Source organism: Gnatocerus cornutus, unplaced genomic scaffold (genome assembly GCF_029298725.1).
Source record: "Gnatocerus cornutus isolate USDA-ARS CGAHR unplaced genomic scaffold, icGnaCorn1.1 ctg00000326.1, whole genome shotgun sequence".
Lineage (NCBI taxonomy): Eukaryota > Metazoa > Arthropoda > Insecta > Coleoptera > Tenebrionidae > Gnatocerus > Gnatocerus cornutus.
This window is the reverse complement of record NW_028275645.1, coordinates 3,143-10,000: the sequence shown is the minus strand read 5'-3', so window position 1 is coordinate 10,000 and position 6,858 is coordinate 3,143. Positions and strand designations below refer to the sequence as shown.

The following is a 6,858-nucleotide window of genomic DNA, read 5'->3' as shown; positions in this document are numbered from 1 at the left end:
CGGTTTCGGCCGCGGGATTCGGTGCTGGGCTTCTCCCTGTTCGCTCGCCGCTACTGAGGGAATCCTAGTTAGTTTCTTTTCCTCCGCTTAGTAATATGCTTAAATTCAGCGGGTAGTCTCACCTGCTCTGAGGTCGCATATGAAAAATAAAAATTTTTCATTCGGTCATTTCGACGATCACGACACGTCTCCCATTCCTTGCTATACGTGTTCGTCATTTTTCTTTTTAAAAAATGGCTAAGTTTACAGAAACGCTTACGATCTGACGTCTGTCGCGATTTGCATTACACGTCTCGGACACGACGACCGTCTATAACGTTCTCAACCTTAAAACGCCATTTTTTTTTTTTAAATGACGACATGTTGAAGAAATAGGACGTGCTACGCCGAAAGACCAGCCAACAACTACAACAAGTAGTAGTTGGTCGCTTTCGCGTCTTAAGATGTCGCGCAAATTTACTCGCTGCACGAGAAACGCACACAAACACACGATTCTACGACACACCACGCAAGAACATGTGCCGACGTAAACACTTTCGTATTTATGATTCGCAAGGTGGACGTCCGACGGACTTTGTAAAAAAAAATACAAAGCATACCCGTCCCGTCCTTTTTGACGAAAAAACACGCTCGAGTAAACGTCTCGGCACACGTTCGAGGCGTGCGTCGTTATATCGTGACGTAAGTGACGATCACGTACATTAATGAGTACCTATTCGACGCGTCGCAACACATCCAACACGCTCCGACGTTTTCGTCCGAAAACGAAAACCGAGCAGTCTTTGAAATTGACACGACCCTCAGCCAGGAGTGGTCCGGGAACATTATATCCGAGGACCGCAATGTGCGTTCGAAATGTCGATGTTCATGTGTCCTGCAGTTCACAAGTTGACGCGCAATTAGCTGCGTTCTTCATCGACCCACGAGCCAAGTGATCCACCGTTCAGGGTAATCTTTTTAAAATTTAAACGCTCGTTCCACAAGAACCCCGATCATGCCGATCGTCCAGCTGTCTATACACGTCTTGCAAAAATTTTTGCGTACGTGCGTACATCCGAAACGAAAATGATCTTCGTGGTTCCGAAACGTGCCACGTCTAAAATTTCGGTGTTGTGGTATGGATATTTATGATTCTCGCTCTTAATTGTCTTTCGTCCGTACTTTCTCGTCTGAAAGGGAACGCGATCGTCGGTCTCAGTTTTACGCGTACGAAAAAATTAAAAAAAATATTAACCCAAACACAAATTTGTATCCGCGCACCGAAAAAGAAGCACTTTTCTTTTTCACGCGGTCTCCGCTTTTACACGCAAAGTACGAGCATGTATGTGTGAAGATGGGACATGTTCGATACGATTTTAATTAGGAATTTGCCAATTTCCTTTTTCTCAGCAATAATTTTAATAAATAATGCTGCTTTCTCTCATAAACTACATTTTCGGTAGTTTTCCTTTATTGTGTCTTTCATTTAGTGTGCGTGTGTGTGTGTCAAGCACTTTAAAAAGTGTGACGAAGAGACGGTTTTTGATCGATCGGAATGAACACATCATTACATCATCGTACTCGTTATGAAAAAGCGAATTAGTATCCGCCGTAAGCGAAAAGAGATTTTCGCGGGCGGTCTTTGTGTTCGTGTTTCAATTTTCTTTCTATATTTTTTCGTCGCCAAACCGAAGACAGATCGTGAATTTTGACGAAAAAATTTATAGACGTGCCAGACTGAGCGTCTAACATAAAATCCTCAAGTTTACCGTTCTATATCGTGACTTAATGACGATTGACGGTGTATATAATTTTGAAATGGTGCAGTCGTACGCTCCGTAAAGAGAATTTTACCGTTTCTAACGAAATCACTTTACCACATCTACCAAAAACATTAAAAAAGCAAGGTGTGATGTGTGTGCGATCGCTCGTTTAACGGCGCTTTCAAAAAACTCTTTGAAGCGTCTAACGACGAACATCATTCACGCGAATCGTAGAATCGGGAGCGTTTCTCGCCGGTCCCGTAGCCGGGCGTAAATCATTTAAAACCCACGGTGTCGTAACCTAATTCGACACCTGCGATTTTCTTCTTTCTCGACTACTCTGCTACATCCTCTCCGTGTGTCCGAAAAAAGAGGACTTCTAACGTCTTTCGACTTTCGCGGTGGAGTTCACAACTTTCCGCGATCCGGTCGAAAAACCGAAAGCGTCCCTCCTTCTTTCCATCATTGGAAAAGATCGAGAGATAGTACAAAAAAAATCAAAAATCTAGGTACCCGAAGAAACAGCCGTATGCCCGAGCGAATTCGGTTTTTCTCGTTCAAAAAAGGTGAAAAACTCGATCGCAAGGACCGGCGCTGCGGGCCAGCGTAACGCTATTGTTTTTCCGAATATGTACGATTCGTAGTTCAAAACGTCGTACACACGGTGTTTCAAAAAGAAACAAGCAACGGCACGACAAAAGATCGTGCCGTCGACTCCATGTCATCGACGACGGTGTTGTAAAAACATAAAGTGTACATCGACACGATCAAATGAAAATGCATAATAATAAATTATACATATGTCAAAATTCGTGTGTACGAGGACACGTTAATGATCCTTCCGCAGGTTCACCTACGGAAACCTTGTTACGACTTTTACTTCCTCTAAATGATCAAGTTTGGTCATCTTCCCAGCGACATCGACGACGTCGAAACGCCATCGCGTACCGGTCCGAAGACCTCACTAAATCATTCAATCGGTAGTAGCGACGGGCGGTGTGTACAAAGGGCAGGGACGTAATCAACGCGAGCTTATGACTCACGCTTACTGGGAATTCCTCGTTCATGGGGAACAATTGCAAGCCCCAATCCCTAGCACGAAGGAGGTTCAGCGGGTTACCCGGACCGCTCGGTCAGGGAGGACACGCTGATTCCTTCAGTGTAGCGCGCGTGCGGCCCAGAACATCTAAGGGCATCACAGACCTGTTATTGCTCAATCTCGTGCGGCTAGAAGCCGCCTGTCCCTCTAAGAAGAATTGTTTGTACGCCGACAGTAAAAACCGCGCACGACCACCGGGCGAACCCAGGATCGACGGGCCTTTGGGATGTCGAAATACGCCTATTTAGCAGGCTAGAGTCTCGTTCGTTATCGGAATTAACCAGACAAATCGCTCCACCAACTAAGAACGGCCATGCACCACCACCCACCGAATCAAGAAAGAGCTCTCAATCTGTCAATCCTTCCGGTGTCCGGGCCTGGTGAGGTTTCCCGTGTTGAGTCAAATTAAGCCGCAGGCTCCACTCCTGGTGGTGCCCTTCCGTCAATTCCTTTAAGTTTCAGCTTTGCAACCATACTTCCCCCGGAACCCAAAAGCTTTGGTTTCCCGGAAGCTGCCCGCCGAGTCATCGGAAGAACGTCGGCGGATCGCTAGCTGGCATCGTTTATGGTTAGAACTAGGGCGGTATCTGATCGCCTTCGAACCTCTAACTTTCGTTCTTGATCAATGAAAGCGTTTTTGGCAAATGCTTTCGCTTCTGTCCGTCTTGCGACGATCCAAGAATTTCACCTCTAACGTCGCAATACGAATGCCCCCATCCGTTCCTATTAATCATTACCTCGGGGTTCCGAAAACCAACAAAATAGAACCGAGGTCCTATTCCATTATTCCATGCACACAGTATTCAGGCGAAGTTTTAGCCTGCTTTAAGCACTCTAATTTGTTCAAAGTAAACGTGCCGGCCCACCTCGACACTCAATGAAGAGCACCGCGGCGGGGGGATTGAGTTGGGCCGCCCTCTCGAGCTAAGCCCACCGGCAGGACGTCCCGCGGCACGCCAGTTGACACCGCGAACGATGAACCGGCGGCGCGGGACACAGATTCGACTACGAGCTTTTTAACCGCAACAACTTTAATATACGCTATTGGAGCTGGAATTACCGCGGCTGCTGGCACCAGACTTGCCCTCCAATTGATCCTCGTTAAAGGGTTTAGAGTGTACTCATTCCGATTACGGGGCCTCGGATGAGTCCCGTATCGTTATTTTTCGTCACTACCTCCCCGTGCCGGGAGTGGGTAATTTGCGCGCCTGCTGCCTTCCTTGGATGTGGTAGCCGTTTCTCAGGCTCCCTCTCCGGAATCGAACCCTGATTCCCCGTTACCCGTTACAACCATGGTAGGCGCAGAACCTACCATCGACAGTTGATAAGGCAGACATTTGAAAGATGCGTCGCCGGTGCGAGACCGTGCGATCAGCGTAAAGTTATTCAGAGTCACCAAGTTGTACGATGACGGAGACCGCCACCGATTGGTTTTGATCTAATAAAAGCGCTCCTTCCGTTTCCGGTTGGAGCTCTGTTTGCATGTATTAGCTCTAGAATTACCACAGTTATCCAAGTAAATGTGGGTACGATCTAAGGAACCATAACTGATTTAATGAGCCTTTCGCGGTTTCACCTTAATTTGGCTTGTACTGAGACATGCATGGCTTAATCTTTGAGACAAGCATATGACTACTGGCAGGATCAACCAGGGAACTGCGTTCTTGTTTTAAAATAAGAGAGTTTTAGTCTTTCTTTCCTTCTAGTCATATAAGCTACAATAATCGTAGAATTTCGGAAAGACACCTGCTGCTCTTATAAAAAACTGAACACTTTCCTATTATTGTTTTGAAGAAAGTGTGCGTGTCTGCGAAACGAAAACCTCGTAAGAAGAGACGTAACGCCACGCGATCTTTCTGGATGGAAAATTTTTCGACATTTTTCTCACATCATCCTTGATTGAATCTCCTGCAACAATTTTATTCTTATTCATCCGTTCTAAGTTGTCGTCGTCGTCGAAATAAATAATTTGTACACACTTCGGGGTACACGTTTGTCAAAATTCATGAAATGCAACGTAACATTTTTACTTTAATAAATTTTTACAGTGCATTCAGATCGACTAAACGAACAACGACGGATGAATTGATTTATGGATTTTTATTTGTTGCGACTCATCGGAGGAGAGAGTGAAGAAAAAATAATCCAATATCATGGTTACGGAATAATTTTCTATGACTTTTTCATCCTTGTTTGAATCTTGCAACAATTAATTTTATTCATCCGTTCTAAGTTGTCGTCGTCGTCGAAATAAATAATTTGTACACATTTCGGTACACGTTTGTCAAAATTCATGAAATGCAACGTAACATTTTACTTTAATAAATTTTTACAGTGCATTCAGATCGACTAAACGAACAACGACGGATGGATTACTTATTTTTGTTGCGACTCATCGGACGAAAAGTAGAAACATAATCCTCCATTGTAATATAGTTTTTACGGAAAATTTTTCTTTTATTTTATATCCTTGATTGAATGCTGCATTTTATCCGTCTTTTTTCGTCAAAAACAGAGATCAATGCGATTCATCGGACGAAGAAATAATTTCCCAGTTCAAAATTTAGAGATTTTTGGGCACATCGACTTGAAATTTTATCGTAAAGAAAAAATATCGTCGTCGACAAGCAAAAGTTCAAACATTCTCCATACTCTTCGCTAGATTGAAAGCGACGGTTTATTGTGAGATTTCTCTTTAGAAATATTCACACGTTACGAGTTTATGAAATTTTATTTATTTCAAAATTCTCGCTCGGACTTTAGTGAGTTGACGCATTTGTTAATTTTTGGTCGTTCTGACACGAACACATAAAATCTTTGATTGCATTTGGACCGCTAACATAGAAACGCTCGCCGCATCCGCAATCTCGCTGTGCATGGTCAATGGCAAGATTTGTCATCCCTCAAACGATGGTGGGTCCACAGGGTACACATTCCGGCCATCGTCCCAACTACGGGTAAGTCGCGGTGTACGAGAGGTAACAAGATAATCGGACGCACATAAAATCACATTTCGATCGTACGCTTTTGTCCGCTGCTACATACCACCACTACTATCCCTATATATGCCAGCGCGGCAGCGTTCAGCTCTGAATCACTCGATGCGCGAAACGGTCGAAATCCCATAGCGCGCCGGCCGCTCGCTATGGGCGAGGGGTCGGGTAAATCGGTCTGATCGCTCGGTGCAAAAGTCCGTTTGGGTACTTAGAGACGGAATTTTAAAATTCTGATTTCGCAGATCAATTTCAAGGGTCATTAGGACTCGAATGCCGTTAACGGTGTTTTGAAAAAAATATTTTTTACGTTTTTACGGCATTTCGACCGAACACCTCAGTTCCGACTTCGGACTTAGAATAATTTTCATCAAAATTTCGAACGCCTCAGTTTCCAGAGGGTTTTAGATCCCGTTTAGTTAGGGGTTTGAAATTATCACAGCCACCCTTGTTTGGTGTTAGTTCGACCGTAACTTTTGTTCGTTTGCATTTAATTTCGATTTTTCTCGGACTTTTGGTCAATGTAAATTTATCAACCGCTACACTTCCGACTTCGGACTTAGACGAATGAGCGCCGAACGCTACAGTTTCGACTTCGGACTTAGAAAAATTTCGCTCGACCGCCACAGTTTCGAATTGGACTTAGAAAAATTTCGGTCGAACGCCTCAGTTTCGAATCGGACTTAGAAAAATTTTGGTCGACCGCTACAGTTTCGACTTCGGACTTAGAAAAATTTCGTTCGAACGCTACAGTTTCGACTTCGGACTTAGAAAAATTTCGCTCGACCGCCACAGTTCCAACATGAGACTTAGAAAAATTTTCATCAAAAATTCGATCACCTCAGTTTCGACTACGGACTTAGAAAAATTTCGGTCAACCGCCACAGTTCCTACTTCGGTCTTAGAAAAATTTTGATGAAAATTTTGAACGCCTCAGTTTCCAGAGGGTTTTAGATCCCGTTTAATTAGAAGCTTGAAATTATAAAATCTACCTTCTATCGATGTTAGTTCGACCCAAACATTT

The 6,858-nt window shown here is 44.1% G+C and overlaps 3 non-coding genes across 3 annotated transcripts in view; all 3 read right to left on the bottom strand.

Moving 5' to 3' along the window:
* The window catches only part of LOC148165416 (large subunit ribosomal RNA), a 4,039-nt gene extending 3,903 nt beyond the window's left edge, over nucleotides 1-136 (bottom strand). Inside the window, exon 1 of the ribosomal RNA XR_015771496.1 lies at nucleotides 1-136. This exon is cut by the window's left edge and continues 3,903 nt beyond it. This is a non-coding gene — a ribosomal RNA (large subunit ribosomal RNA).
* A 658-nt stretch (nucleotides 137-794) lies between these two features.
* LOC148165415 (5.8S ribosomal RNA) lies at nucleotides 795-951 on the bottom strand. The gene has a single exon (XR_015771493.1). It is a non-coding gene; the product is annotated as a 5.8S ribosomal RNA (ribosomal RNA).
* A 1,621-nt stretch (nucleotides 952-2,572) lies between these two features.
* Nucleotides 2,573-4,496, bottom strand: LOC148165414 (small subunit ribosomal RNA). Its single transcript, XR_015771495.1, has one exon. It is a non-coding gene; the product is annotated as a small subunit ribosomal RNA (ribosomal RNA).
* Between the last annotated feature and the right edge of the window lie 2,362 nt (nucleotides 4,497-6,858).